Source organism: Garra rufa, unplaced genomic scaffold (genome assembly GCF_049309525.1).
Source record: "Garra rufa unplaced genomic scaffold, GarRuf1.0 hap1_unplaced_001, whole genome shotgun sequence".
In the NCBI taxonomy this organism is placed as follows: Eukaryota; Metazoa; Chordata; class Actinopteri; order Cypriniformes; family Cyprinidae; genus Garra; species Garra rufa.
This window is the reverse complement of record NW_027394276.1, coordinates 20693902-20707564: the sequence shown is the minus strand read 5'-3', so window position 1 is coordinate 20707564 and position 13663 is coordinate 20693902. Positions and strand designations below refer to the sequence as shown.

The 13663-nt window shown below is 41.0% G+C and overlaps 20 non-coding genes across 20 annotated transcripts; all 20 read right to left on the bottom strand.

Moving 5' to 3' along the window:
• Positions 1-653: 653 nt before the first annotated feature.
• Positions 654-772, bottom strand: LOC141303515 (5S ribosomal RNA). Its single transcript, XR_012343495.1, has one exon. It is a non-coding gene; the product is annotated as a 5S ribosomal RNA (ribosomal RNA).
• A 753-nt stretch (positions 773-1525) lies between these two features.
• Positions 1526-1644, bottom strand: LOC141302994 (5S ribosomal RNA). The gene has a single exon (XR_012342978.1). It is a non-coding gene; the product is annotated as a 5S ribosomal RNA (ribosomal RNA).
• Positions 1645-1728: 84 nt separating this feature from the next.
• On the bottom strand, positions 1729-1847 carry LOC141303595 (5S ribosomal RNA). The gene has a single exon (XR_012343574.1). It is a non-coding gene; the product is annotated as a 5S ribosomal RNA (ribosomal RNA).
• A 752-nt stretch (positions 1848-2599) lies between these two features.
• Positions 2600-2718, bottom strand: LOC141302993 (5S ribosomal RNA). The gene has a single exon (XR_012342977.1). It is a non-coding gene; the product is annotated as a 5S ribosomal RNA (ribosomal RNA).
• Positions 2719-2802: 84 nt separating this feature from the next.
• Positions 2803-2921, bottom strand: LOC141303283 (5S ribosomal RNA). The gene has a single exon (XR_012343264.1). It is a non-coding gene; the product is annotated as a 5S ribosomal RNA (ribosomal RNA).
• A 753-nt stretch (positions 2922-3674) lies between these two features.
• On the bottom strand, positions 3675-3793 carry LOC141302991 (5S ribosomal RNA). Its single transcript, XR_012342976.1, has one exon. It is a non-coding gene; the product is annotated as a 5S ribosomal RNA (ribosomal RNA).
• An 84-nt stretch (positions 3794-3877) lies between these two features.
• On the bottom strand, positions 3878-3996 carry LOC141302990 (5S ribosomal RNA). The gene has a single exon (XR_012342975.1). It is a non-coding gene; the product is annotated as a 5S ribosomal RNA (ribosomal RNA).
• Positions 3997-4749: 753 nt separating this feature from the next.
• Positions 4750-4868, bottom strand: LOC141302988 (5S ribosomal RNA). Its single transcript, XR_012342973.1, has one exon. It is a non-coding gene; the product is annotated as a 5S ribosomal RNA (ribosomal RNA).
• Positions 4869-4952: 84 nt separating this feature from the next.
• On the bottom strand, positions 4953-5071 carry LOC141302987 (5S ribosomal RNA). Its single transcript, XR_012342972.1, has one exon. It is a non-coding gene; the product is annotated as a 5S ribosomal RNA (ribosomal RNA).
• Positions 5072-5824: 753 nt separating this feature from the next.
• LOC141303486 (5S ribosomal RNA) lies at positions 5825-5943 on the bottom strand. Its single transcript, XR_012343467.1, has one exon. It is a non-coding gene; the product is annotated as a 5S ribosomal RNA (ribosomal RNA).
• An 84-nt stretch (positions 5944-6027) lies between these two features.
• LOC141303349 (5S ribosomal RNA) lies at positions 6028-6146 on the bottom strand. Its single transcript, XR_012343330.1, has one exon. It is a non-coding gene; the product is annotated as a 5S ribosomal RNA (ribosomal RNA).
• Positions 6147-6899: 753 nt separating this feature from the next.
• Positions 6900-7018, bottom strand: LOC141302986 (5S ribosomal RNA). Its single transcript, XR_012342970.1, has one exon. It is a non-coding gene; the product is annotated as a 5S ribosomal RNA (ribosomal RNA).
• Positions 7019-7771: 753 nt separating this feature from the next.
• Positions 7772-7890, bottom strand: LOC141302985 (5S ribosomal RNA). Its single transcript, XR_012342969.1, has one exon. It is a non-coding gene; the product is annotated as a 5S ribosomal RNA (ribosomal RNA).
• A 753-nt stretch (positions 7891-8643) lies between these two features.
• On the bottom strand, positions 8644-8762 carry LOC141302984 (5S ribosomal RNA). Its single transcript, XR_012342968.1, has one exon. It is a non-coding gene; the product is annotated as a 5S ribosomal RNA (ribosomal RNA).
• An 84-nt stretch (positions 8763-8846) lies between these two features.
• LOC141302983 (5S ribosomal RNA) lies at positions 8847-8965 on the bottom strand. Its single transcript, XR_012342967.1, has one exon. It is a non-coding gene; the product is annotated as a 5S ribosomal RNA (ribosomal RNA).
• Positions 8966-9718: 753 nt separating this feature from the next.
• On the bottom strand, positions 9719-9837 carry LOC141302982 (5S ribosomal RNA). The gene has a single exon (XR_012342966.1). It is a non-coding gene; the product is annotated as a 5S ribosomal RNA (ribosomal RNA).
• A 753-nt stretch (positions 9838-10590) lies between these two features.
• Positions 10591-10709, bottom strand: LOC141302980 (5S ribosomal RNA). Its single transcript, XR_012342965.1, has one exon. It is a non-coding gene; the product is annotated as a 5S ribosomal RNA (ribosomal RNA).
• A 753-nt stretch (positions 10710-11462) lies between these two features.
• On the bottom strand, positions 11463-11581 carry LOC141302979 (5S ribosomal RNA). Its single transcript, XR_012342964.1, has one exon. It is a non-coding gene; the product is annotated as a 5S ribosomal RNA (ribosomal RNA).
• A 753-nt stretch (positions 11582-12334) lies between these two features.
• On the bottom strand, positions 12335-12453 carry LOC141302978 (5S ribosomal RNA). Its single transcript, XR_012342963.1, has one exon. It is a non-coding gene; the product is annotated as a 5S ribosomal RNA (ribosomal RNA).
• A 753-nt stretch (positions 12454-13206) lies between these two features.
• On the bottom strand, positions 13207-13325 carry LOC141302976 (5S ribosomal RNA). The gene has a single exon (XR_012342961.1). It is a non-coding gene; the product is annotated as a 5S ribosomal RNA (ribosomal RNA).
• Positions 13326-13663: the final 338 nt, after the last annotated feature.

The following is a 13663-nucleotide window of genomic DNA, read 5'->3' as shown; positions in this document are numbered from 1 at the left end:
TATTCCCAGGCGGTCTCCCATCCAAGTGTAACAATCGGCCTTATCAGCCGAGTTACAAGACTAAAATGGGGTCAGATTTAACTGTGAGAGATGACTAGTGGTTAAAAGAATGAGACATAAAAGAAGATTGGTTTAAATAGATTTGGTTTATTTACAAGGTTCACATAAAAGACTTTAAAACAACACGATAAAACGAGGTAAACGCTGTTAAAAGAATACAGTTCATTTGTACATACCCTAAAAACAGTCCAAGAATCCCAGTGTGTTGATAAGTCCAATGTGAGTGTCCACCGGTGTATATACAATCCACAGAAAGTGTAATCCAAAGTTTGCAGGTGGTGAATGGAAAGGTGAGCTCTAAAATTAGCAACTCCTCAATCCAACAGTTTGGTGACTGTCCTTTGTTTGTCATGCTGCTCTCTTATACAGTTGTACTTCCTGCTTCCTGTCATGTGTCTAGTCACATGGCAGGCCAACCATCCATTTTTTAAAGACACACACTCACTTAAAATGTTAAGAGTAATAAAATGGCCTAAAAAACATGTAAAACACTTAAAACTCTATAATACATTTAAATGATTGTAATAAATAGAGCGGTAAAACACGTCTTTCTAAAAGCCAGCATATTATATAAATAGTGAAGAAAAGGCAAAAGCTTACAGCAACTGGTATTCCCAGGCGGTCTCCCATCCAAGTACTAAGCAGGCCCGACGCTGCTTAGCTTCCGAGATCAGACGAGATCGGGCGCTCTCAGCGCGGTATGGCCGTAAGCGAGGGCTGCTCCAAAAAGTGGGCTATTTAAAGATCAGCCTCCGTAAAAGCCAGCATATTATATAAATAGTGAAGAAAAGGCAAAAGCTTACAGCACCTGGTATTCCCAGGCGGTCTCCCATCCAAGTGTAACAATCGGCCTTATCAGCCGAGTTACAAGACTAAAATGGGATCAGATTTAACTGTGAGAGATGACTAGTGGTTAAAAGAATGAGACATAAAAGAAGATTGGTTTAAATAGATTTGGTTTATTTACAAGGTTCACATAAAAGACTTTAAAACAACACGATAAAACGAGGTAAACGCTGTTAAAAGAATACAGTTCATTTGTCCATACCCTAAAAACAGTCCAAGAATCCCAGTGTGTTGATAAGTCCAATGTGAGTGTCCACCGGTGTATATACAATCCACAGAAAGTGTAATCCAAAGTTTGCAGGTGGTGAATGGAAAGGTGAGCTCTAAAATTAGCAACTCCTCAATCCAACAGTTTGGTGACTGTCCTTTGTTTGTCATGCTGCTCTCTTATACAGTTGTACTTCCTGCTTCCTGTCATGTGTCTAGTCACATGGCAGGCCAACCATCCATTTTTTAAAGACACACACTCACTTAAAATGTTAAGAGTAATAAAATGGCCTAAAAAACATGTAAAACACTTAAAACTCTATAATACATTTAAATGATTGTAATAAATAGAGCGGTAAAACACGTCTTTCTAAAAGCCAGCATATTATATAAATAGTGAAGAAAAGGCAAAAGCTTACAGCACCTGGTATTCCCAGGCGGTCTCCCATCCAAGTACTAAGCAGGCCCGACGCTGCTTAGCTTCCGAGATCAGACGAGATCGGGCGCTCTCAGCGCGGTATGGCCGTAAGCGAGGGCTGCTCCAAAAAGTGGGCTATTTAAAGATCAGCCTCCGTAAAAGCCAGCATATTATATAAATAGTGAAGAAAAGGCAAAAGCTTACAGCACCTGGTATTCCCAGGCGGTCTCCCAGCCAAGTACTAAGCAGGCCAGACGCTGCTTAGCTTCCGAGATCAGACGAGATCGGGCGCTCTCAGCGCGGTATGGCCGTAAGCGAGGGCTGCTCCAAAAAGTGGGCTATTTAAAGATCAGCCTCCGTAAAAGCCAGCATATTATATAAATAGTGAAGAAAAGGCAAAAGCTTACAGCACCTGGTATTCCCAGGCGGTCTCCCATCCAAGTGTAACAATCGGCCTTATCAGCCGAGTTACAAGACTAAAATGGGGTCAGATTTAACTGTGAGAGATGACTAGTGGTTAAAAGAATGAGACATAAAAGAAGATTGGTTTAAATAGATTTGGTTTATTTACAAGGTTCACATAAAAGACTTTAAAACAACACGATAAAACGAGGTAAACGCTGTTAAAAGAATACAGTTCATTTGTCCATACCCTAAAAACAGTCCAAGAATCCCAGTGTGTTGATAAGTCCAATGTGAGTGTCCACCGGTGTATATACAATCCACAGAAAGTGTAATCCAAAGTTTGCAGGTGGTGAATGGAAAGGTGAGCTCTAAAATTAGCAACTCCTCAATCCAACAGTTTGGTGACTGTCCTTTGTTTGTCATGCTGCTCTCTTATACAGTTGTACTTCCTGCTTCCTGTCATGTGTCTAGTCACATGGCAGGCCAACCATCCATTTTTAAAGACACACACTCACTTAAAATGTTAAGAGTAATAAAATGGCCTAAAAAACATGTAAAACACTTAAAACTCTATAATACATTTAAATGATTGTAATAAATAGAGCGGTAAAACACGTCTTTCTAAAAGCCAGCATATTATATAAATAGTGAAGAAAAGGCAAAAGCTTACAGCACCTGGTATTCCCAGGCGGTCTCCCATCCAAGTACTAAGCAGGCCCGACGCTGCTTAGCTTCCGAGATCAGACGAGATCGGGCGCTCTCAGCGCGGTATGGCCGTAAGCGAGGGCTGCTCCAAAAAGTGGGCTATTTAAAGATCAGCCTCCGTAAAAGCCAGCATATTATATAAATAGTGAAGAAAAGGCAAAAGCTTACAGCACCTGGTATTCCCAGGCGGTCTCCCATCCAAGTACTAAGCAGGTCCGACGCTGCTTAGCTTCCGAGATCAGACGAGATCGGGCGCTCTCAGCGCGGTATGGCCGTAAGCGAGGGCTGCTCCAAAAAGTGGGCTATTTAAAGATCAGCCTCCGTAAAAGCCAGCATATTATATAAATAGTGAAGAAAAGGCAAAAGCTTACAGCACCTGGTATTCCCAGGCGGTCTCCCATCCAAGTGTAACAATCGGCCTTATCAGCCGAGTTACAAGACTAAAATGGGGTCAGATTTAACTGTGAGAGATGACTAGTGGTTAAAAGAATGAGACATAAAAGAAGATTGGTTTAAATAGATTTGGTTTATTTACAAGGTTCACATAAAAGACTTTAAAACAACACGATAAAACGAGGTAAACGCTGTTAAAAGAATACAGTTCATTTGTCCATACCCTAAAAACAGTCCAAGAATCCCAGTGTGTTGATAAGTCCAATGTGAGTGTCCACCGGTGTATATACAATCCACAGAAAGTGTAATCCAAAGTTTGCAGGTGGTGAATGGAAAGGTGAGCTCTAAAATTAGCAACTCCTCAATCCAACAGTTTGGTGACTGTCCTTTGTTTGTCATGCTGCTCTCTTATACAGTTGTACTTCCTGCTTCCTGTCATGTGTCTAGTCACATGGCAGGCCAACCATCCATTTTTTAAAGACACACACTCACTTAAAATGTTAAGAGTAATAAAATGGCCTAAAAAACATGTAAAACACTTAAAACTCTATAATACATTTAAATGATTGTAATAAATAGAGCGGTAAAACACGTCTTTCTAAAAGCCAGCATATTATATAAATAGTGAAGAAAAGGCAAAAGCTTACAGCACCTGGTATTCCCAGGCGGTCTCCCATCCAAGTACTAAGCAGGCCCGACGCTGCTTAGCTTCCGAGATCAGACGAGATCGGGCGCTCTCAGCGCGGTATGGCCGTAAGCGAGGGCTGCTCCAAAAAGTGGGCTATTTAAAGATCAGCCTCCGTAAAAGCCAGCATATTATATAAATAGTGGAGAAAAGGAAAAAGCTTACAGCACCTGGTATTCCCAGGCGGTCTCCCATCCAAGTACTAAGCAGGCCCGACGCTGCTTAGCTTCCGAGATCAGACGAGATCGGGCGCTCTCAGCGCGGTATGGCCGTAAGCGAGGGCTGCTCCAAAAAGTGGGCTATTTAAAGATCAGCCTCCGTAAAAGCCAGCATATTATATAAATAGTGAAGAAAAGGCAAAAGCTTACAGCACCTGGTATTCCCAGGCGGTCTCCCATCCAAGTGTAACAATCGGCCTTATCAGCCGAGTTACAAGACTAAAATGGGGTCAGATTTAACTGTGAGAGATGACTAGTGGTTAAAAGAATGAGACATAAAAGAAGATTGGTTTAAATAGATTTGGTTTATTTACAAGGTTCACATAAAAGACTTTAAAACAACACGATAAAACGAGGTAAACGCTGTTAAAAGAATACAATTCATTTGTCCATACCCTAAAAACAGTCCAAGAATCCCAGTGTGTTGATAAGTCCAATGTGAGTGTCCACCGGTGTATATACAATCCACAGAAAGTGTAATCCAAAGTTTGCAGGTGGTGAATGGAAAGGTGAGCTCTAAAATTAGCAACTCCTCAATCCAACAGTTTGGTGACTGTCCTTTGTTTGTCATGCTGCTCTCTTATACAGTTGTACTTCCTGCTTCCTGTCATGTGTCTAGTCACATGGCAGGCCAACCATCCATTTTTTAAAGACACACACTCACTTAAAATGTTAAGAGTAATAAAATGGCCTAAAAAACATGTAAAACACTTAAAACTCTATAATACATTTAAATGATTGTAATAAATAGAGCGGTAAAACACGTCTTTCTAAAAGCCAGCATATTATATAAATAGTGAAGAAAAGGCAAAAGCTTACAGCACCTGGTATTCCCAGGCGGTCTCCCATCCAAGTACTAAGCAGGCCCGACGCTGCTTAGCTTCCGAGATCAGACGAGATCGGGCGCTCTCAGCGCGGTATGGCCGTAAGCGAGGGATGCTCCAAAAAGTGGGCTATTTAAAGATCAGCCTCCGTAAAAGCCAGCATATTATATAAATAGTGAAGAAAAGGCAAAAGCTTACAGCACCTGGTATTCCCAGGCGGTCTCCCATCCAAGTACTAAGCAGGCCCGACGCTGCTTAGCTTCCGAGATCAGACGAGATCGGGCGCTCTCAGCGCGGTATGGCCGTAAGCGAGGGCTGCTCCAAAAAGTGGGCTATTTAAAGATCAGCCTCCGTAAAAGCCAGCATATTATATAAATAGTGAAGAAAAGGCAAAAGCTTACAGCACCTGGTAATCCCAGGCGGTCTCCCATCCAAGTGTAACAATCGGCCTTATCAGCCGAGTTACAAGACTAAAATGGGGTCAGATTTAACTGTGAGAGATGACTAGTGGTTAAAAGAATGAGACATAAAAGAAGATTGGTTTAAATAGATTTGGTTTATTTACAAGGTTCACATAAAAGACTTTAAAACAACACGATAAAACGAGGTAAACGCTGTTAAAAGAATACAGTTCATTTGTCCATACCCTAAAAACAGTCCAAGAATCCCAGTGTGTTGATAAGTCCAATGTGAGTGTCCACCGGTGTATATACAATCCACAGAAAGTGTAATCCAAAGTTTGCAGGTGGTGAATGGAAAGGTGAGCTCTAAAATTAGCAACTCCTCAATCCAACAGTTTGGTGACTGTCCTTTGTTTGTCATGCTGCTCTCTTATACAGTTGTACTTCCTGCTTCCTGTCATGTGTCTAGTCACATGGCAGGCCAACCATCCATTTTTTAAAGACACACACTCACTTAAAATGTTAAGAGTAATAAAATGGCCTAAAAAACATGTAAAACACTTAAAACTCTATAATACATTTAAATGATTGTAATAAATAGAGCGGTAAAACACGTCTTTCTAAAAGCCAGCATATTATATAAATAGTGAAGAAAAGGCAAAAGCTTACAGCACCTGGTATTTCCAGGCGGTCTCCCATCCAAGTACTAAGCAGGCCCGACGCTGCTTAGCTTCCGAGATCAGACGAGATCGGGCGCTCTCAGCGCGGTATGGCCGTAAGCGAGGGCTGCTCCAAAAAGTGGGCTATTTAAAAATCAGCCTCCGTAAAAGCCAGCATATTATATAAATAGTGAAGAAAAGGCAAAAGCTTACAGCACCTGGTATTCCCAGGCGGTCTACCATCCAAGTACTAAGCAGGCCCGACGCTGCTTAGCTTCCGAGATCAGACGAGATCGGGCGCTCTCAGCGCGGTATGGCCGTAAGCGAGGGCTGCTCCAAAAAGTGGGCTATTTAAAGATCAGCCTCCGTAAAAGCCAGCATATTATATAAATAGTGAAGAAAAGGCAAAAGCTTACAGCACCTGGTAATCCCAGGCGGTCTCCCATCCAAGTGTAACAATCGGCCTTATCAGCCGAGTTACAAGACTAAAATGGGGTCAGATTTAACTGTGAGAGATGACTAGTGGTTAAAAGAATGAGACATAAAAGAAGATTGGTTTAAATAGATTTGGTTTATTTACAAGGTTCACATAAAAGACTTTAAAACAACACGATAAAACGAGGTAAACGCTGTTAAAAGAATACAGTTCATTTGTCCATACCCTAAAAACAGTCCAAGAATCCCAGTGTGTTGATAAGTCCAATGTGAGTGTCCACCGGTGTATATACAATCCACAGAAAGTGTAATCCAAAGTTTGCAGGTGGTGAATGGAAAGGTGAGCTCTAAAATTAGCAACTCCTCAATCCAACAGTTTGGTGACTGTCCTTTGTTTGTCATGCTGCTCTCTTATACAGTTGTACTTCCTGCTTCCTGTCATGTGTCTAGTCACATGGCAGGCCAACCATCCATTTTTTAAAGACACACACTCACTTAAAATGTTAAGAGTAATAAAATGGCCTAAAAAACATGTAAAACACTTAAAACTCTATAATACATTTAAATGATTGTAATAAATAGAGCGGTAAAACACGTCTTTCTAAAAGCCAGCATATTATATAAATAGTGAAGAAAAGGCAAAAGCTTACAGCACCTGGTATTCCCAGGCGGTCTCCCATCCAAGTACTAAGCAGGCCCGACGCTGCTTAGCTTCCGAGATCAGACGAGATCGGGCGCTCTCAGCGCGGTATGGCCGTAAGCGAGGGCTGCTCCAAAAAGTGGGCTATTTAAAGATCAGCCTCCGTAAAAGCCAGCATATTATATAAATAGTGAAGAAAAGGCAAAAGCTTACAGCACCTGGTATTCCCAGGCGGTCTCCCATCCAAGTGTAACAATCGGCCTTATCAGCCGAGTTACAAGACTAAAATGGGATCAGATTTAACTGTGAGAGATGACTAGTGGTTAAAAGAATGAGACATAAAAGAAGATTGGTTTAAATAGATTTGGTTTATTTACAAGGTTCACATAAAAGACTTTAAAACAACACGATAAAACGAGGTAAACGCTGTTAAAAGAATACAGTTCATTTGTCCATACCCTAAAAACAGTCCAAGAATCCCAGTGTGTTGATAAGTCCAATGTGAGTGTCCACCGGTGTATATACAATCCACAGAAAGTGTAATCCAAAGTTTGCAGGTGGTGAATGGAAAGGTGAGCTCTAAAATTAGCAACTCCTCAATCCAACAGTTTGGTGACTGTCCTTTGTTTGTCATGCTGCTCTCTTATACAGTTGTACTTCCTGCTTCCTGTCATGTGTCTAGTCACATGGCAGGCCAACCATCCATTTTTTAAAGACACACACTCACTTAAAATGTTAAGAGTAATAAAATGGCCTAAAAAACATGTAAAACACTTAAAACTCTATAATACATTTAAATGATTGTAATAAATAGAGCGGTAAAACACGTCTTTCTAAAAGCCAGCATATTATATAAATAGTGAAGAAAAGGCAAAAGCTTACAGCACCTGGTATTCCCAGGCGGTCTCCCATCCAAGTACTAAGCAGGCCCGACGCTGCTTAGCTTCCGAGATCAGACGAGATCGGGCGCTCTCAGCGCGGTATGGCCGTAAGCGAGGGCTGCTCCAAAAAGTGGGCTATTTAAAGATCAGCCTCCGTAAAAGCCAGCATATTATATAAATAGTGAAGAAAAGGCAAAAGCTTACAGCACCTGGTAATCCCAGGCGGTCTCCCATCCAAGTGTAACAATCGGCCTTATCAGCCGAGTTACAAGACTAAAATGGGGTCAGATTTAACTGTGAGAGATGACTAGTGGTTAAAAGAATGAGACATAAAAGAAGATTGGTTTAAATAGATTTGGTTTATTTACAAGGTTCACATAAAAGACTTTAAAACAACACGATAAAACGAGGTAAACGCTGTTAAAAGAATACAGTTCATTTGTCCATACCCTAAAAACAGTCCAAGAATCCCAGTGTGTTGATAAGTCCAATGTGAGTGTCCACCGGTGTATATACAATCCACAGAAAGTGTAATCCAAAGTTTGCAGGTGGTGAATGGAAAGGTGAGCTCTAAAATTAGCAACTCCTCAATCCAACAGTTTGGTGACTGTCCTTTGTTTGTCATGCTGCTCTCTTATACAGTTGTACTTCCTGCTTCCTGTCATGTGTCTAGTCACATGGCAGGCCAACCATCCATTTTTTAAAGACACACACTCACTTAAAATGTTAAGAGTAATAAAATGGCCTAAAAAACATGTAAAACACTTAAAACTCTATAATACATTTAAATGATTGTAATAAATAGAGCGGTAAAACACGTCTTTCTAAAAGCCAGCATATTATATAAATAGTGAAGAAAAGGCAAAAGCTTACAGCACCTGGTATTCCCAGGCGGTCTCCCATCCAAGTACTAAGCAGGCCCGACGCTGCTTAGCTTCCGAGATCAGACGAGATCGGGCGCTCTCAGCGCGGTATGGCCGTAAGCGAGGGCTGCTCCAAAAAGTGGGCTATTTAAAGATCAGCCTCCGTAAAAGCCAGCATATTATATAAATAGTGAAGAAAAGGCAAAAGCTTACAGCACCTGGTATTCCCAGGCGGTCTCCCATCCAAGTACTAAGCAGGCCCGACGCTGCTTAGCTTCCGAGATCAGACGAGATCGGGCGCTCTCAGCGCGGTATGGCCGTAAGCGAGGGCTGCTCCAAAAAGTGGGCTATTTAAAGATCAGCCTCCGTAAAAGCCAGCATATTATATAAATAGTGAAGAAAAGGCAAAAGCTTACAGCACCTGGTATTCCCAGGCGGTCTCCCATCCAAGTGTAACAATCGGCCTTATCAGCCGAGTTACAAGACTAAAATGGGATCAGATTTAACTGTGAGAGATGACTAGTGGTTAAAAGAATGAGACATAAAAGAAGATTGGTTTAAATAGATTTGGTTTATTTACAAGGTTCACATAAAAGACTTTAAAACAACACGATAAAACGAGGTAAACGCTGTTAAAAGAATACAGTTCATTTGTCCATACCCTAAAAACAGTCCAAGAATCCCAGTGTGTTGATAAGTCCAATGTGAGTGTCCACCGGTGTATATACAATCCACAGAAAGTGTAATCCAAAGTTTGCAGGTGGTGAATGGAAAGGTGAGCTCTAAAATTAGCAACTCCTCAATCCAACAGTTTGGTGACTGTCCTTTGTTTGTCATGCTGCTCTCTTATACAGTTGTACTTCCTGCTTCCTGTCATGTGTCTAGTCACATGGCAGGCCAACCATCCATTTTTTAAAGACACACACTCACTTAAAATGTTAAGAGTAATAAAATGGCCTAAAAAACATGTAAAACACTTAAAACTCTATAATACATTTAAATGATTGTAATAAATAGAGCGGTAAAACACGTCTTTCTAAAAGCCAGCATATTATATAAATAGTGAAGAAAAGGCAAAAGCTTACAGCACCTGGTATTCCCAGGCGGTCTCCCATCCAAGTACTAAGCAGGCCCGACGCTGCTTAGCTTCCGAGATCAGACGAGATCGGGCGCTCTCAGCGCGGTATGGCCGTAAGCGAGGGCTGCTCCAAAAAGTGGGCTATTTAAAGATCAGCCTCCGTAAAAGCCAGCATATTATATAAATAGTGAAGAAAAGGCAAAAGCTTACAGCACCTGGTATTCCCAGGCGGTCTCCCATCCAAGTGTAACAATCGGCCTTATCAGCCGAGTTACAAGACTAAAATGGGATCAGATTTAACTGTGAGAGATGACTAGTGGTTAAAAGAATGAGACATAAAAGAAGATTGGTTTAAATAGATTTGGTTTATTTACAAGGTTCACATAAAAGACTTTAAAACAACACGATAAAACGAGGTAAACGCTGTTAAAAGAATACAGTTCATTTGTCCATACCCTAAAAACAGTCCAAGAATCCCAGTGTGTTGATAAGTCCAATGTGAGTGTCCACCGGTGTATATACAATCCACAGAAAGTGTAATCCAAAGTTTGCAGGTGGTGAATGGAAAGGTGAGCTCTAAAATTAGCAACTCCTCAATCCAACAGTTTGGTGACTGTCCTTTGTTTGTCATGCTGCTCTCTTATACAGTTGTACTTCCTGCTTCCTGTCATGTGTCTAGTCACATGGCAGGCCAACCATCCATTTTTTAAAGACACACACTCACTTAAAATGTTAAGAGTAATAAAATGGCCTAAAAAACATGTAAAACACTTAAAACTCTATAATACATTTAAATGATTGTAATAAATAGAGCGGTAAAACACGTCTTTCTAAAAGCCAGCATATTATATAAATAGTGAAGAAAAGGCAAAAGCTTACAGCACCTGGTATTCCCAGGCGGTCTCCCATCCAAGTACTAAGCAGGCCCGACGCTGCTTAGCTTCCGAGATCAGACGAGATCGGGCGCTCTCAGCGCGGTATGGCCGTAAGCGAGGGCTGCTCCAAAAAGTGGGCTATTTAAAGATCAGCCTCCGTAAAAGCCAGCATATTATATAAATAGTGAAGAAAAGGCAAAAGCTTACAGCACCTGGTATTCCCAGGCGGTCTCCCATCCAAGTGTAACAATCGGCCTTATCAGCCGAGTTACAAGACTAAAATGGGATCAGATTTAACTGTGAGAGATGACTAGTGGTTAAAAGAATGAGACATAAAAGAAGATTGGTTTAAATAGATTTGGTTTATTTACAAGGTTCACATAAAAGACTTTAAAACAACACGATAAAACGAGGTAAACGCTGTTAAAAGAATACAGTTCATTTGTCCATACCCTAAAAACAGTCCAAGAATCCCAGTGTGTTGATAAGTCCAATGTGAGTGTCCACCGGTGTATATACAATCCACAGAAAGTGTAATCCAAAGTTTGCAGGTGGTGAATGGAAAGGTGAGCTCTAAAATTAGCAACTCCTCAATCCAACAGTTTGGTGACTGTCCTTTGTTTGTCATGCTGCTCTCTTATACAGTTGTACTTCCTGCTTCCTGTCATGTGTCTAGTCACATGGCAGGCCAACCATCCATTTTTTAAAGACACACACTCACTTAAAATGTTAAGAGTAATAAAATGGCCTAAAAAACATGTAAAACACTTAAAACTCTATAATACATTTAAATGATTGTAATAAATAGAGCGGTAAAACACGTCTTTCTAAAAGCCAGCATATTATATAAATAGTGAAGAAAAGGCAAAAGCTTACAGCACCTGGTATTCCCAGGCGGTCTCCCATCCAAGTACTAAGCAGGCCCGACGCTGCTTAGCTTCCGAGATCAGACGAGATCGGGCGCTCTCAGCGCGGTATGGCCGTAAGCGAGGGCTGCTCCAAAAAGTGGGCTATTTAAAGATCAGCCTCCGTAAAAGCCAGCATATTATATAAATAGTGAAGAAAAGGCAAAAGCTTACAGCACCTGGTATTCCCAGGCGGTCTCCCATCCAAGTGTAACAATCGGCCTTATCAGCCGAGTTACAAGACTAAAATGGGATCAGATTTAACTGTGAGAGATGACTAGTGGTTAAAAGAATGAGACATAAAAGAAGATTGGTTTAAATAGATTTGGTTTATTTACAAGGTTCACATAAAAGACTTTAAAACAACACGATAAAACGAGGTAAACGCTGTTAAAAGAATACAGTTCATTTGTCCATACCCTAAAAACAGTCCAAGAATCCCAGTGTGTTGATAAGTCCAATGTGAGTGTCCACCGGTGTATATACAATCCACAGAAAGTGTAATCCAAAGTTTGCAGGTGGTGAATGGAAAGGTGAGCTCTAAAATTAGCAACTCCTCAATCCAACAGTTTGGTGACTGTCCTTTGTTTGTCATGCTGCTCTCTTATACAGTTGTACTTCCTGCTTCCTGCCATGTGTCTAGTCACATGGCAGGCCAACCATCCATTTTTTAAAGACACACACTCACTTAAAATGTTAAGAGTAAAAAAATGGCCTAAAAAACATGTAAAACACTTAAAACTCTATAATACATTTAAATGATTGTAATAAATAGAGCGGTAAAACACGTCTTTCTAAAAGCCAGCATATTATATAAATAGTGAAGAAAAGGCAAAAGCTTACAGCACCTGGTATTCCCAGGCGGTCTCCCATCCAAGTACTAAGCAGGCCCGACGCTGCTTAGCTTCCGAGATCAGACGAGATCGGGCGCTCTCAGCGCGGTATGGCCGTAAGCGAGGGCTGCTCCAAAAAGTGGGCTATTTAAAGATCAGCCTCCGTAAAAGCCAGCATATTATATAAATAGTGAAGAAAAGGCAAAAGCTTACAGCACCTGGTATTCCCAGGCGGTCTCCCATCCAAGTGTAACAATCGGCCTTATCAGCCGAGTTACAAGACTAAAATGGGATCAGATTTAACTGTGAGAGATGACTAGTGGTTAAAAGAATGAGACATAAAAGAAGATTGGTTTAAATAGATTTGGTTTATTTACAAGGTTCACATAAAAGACTTTAAAACAACACGATAAAACGAGGTAAACGCTGTTAAAAGAATACAGTTCATTTGTCCATACCCTAAAAACAGTCCAAGAATCCCAGTGTGTTGATAAGTCCAATATGAGTGTCCACCGGTGTATATACAATCCACAGAAAGTGTAATCCAAAGTTTGCAGGTGGTGAATGGAAAGGTGAGCTCTAAAATTAGCAACTCCTCAATCCAACAGTTTGGTGACTGTCCTTTGTTTGTCATGCTGCTCTCTTATACAGTTGTACTTCCTGCTTCCTGTCATGTGTCTAGTCACATGGCAGGCCAACCATCCATTTTTTAAAGACACACACTCACTTAAAATGTTAAGAGTAATAAAATGGCCTAAAAAACATGTAAAACACTTAAAACTCTATAATACATTTAAATGATTGTAATAAATAGAGCGGTAAAACACGTCTTTCTAAAAGCCAGCATATTATATAAATAGTGAAGAAAAGGCAAAAGCTTACAGCACCTGGTATTCCCAGGCGGTCTCCCATCCAAGTACTAAGCAGGCCCGACGCTGCTTAGCTTCCGAGATCAGACGAGATCGGGCGCTCTCAGCGCGGTATGGCCGTAAGCGAGGGCTGCTCCAAAAAGTGGGCTATTTAAAGATCAGCCTCCGTAAAAGCCAGCATATTATATAAATAGTGAAGAAAAGGCAAAAGCTTACAGCACCTGGTAATCCCAGGCGGTCTCCCATCCAAGTGTAACAATCGGCCTTATCAGCCGAGTTACAAGACTAAAATGGGGTCAGATTTAACTGTGAGAGATGACTAGTGGTTAAAAGAATGAGACATAAAAGAAGATTGGTTTAAATAGATTTGGTTTATTTACAAGGTTCACATAAAAGACTTTAAAACAACACGATAAAACGAGGTAAACGCTGTTAAAAGAATACAGTTCATTTGTCCATACCC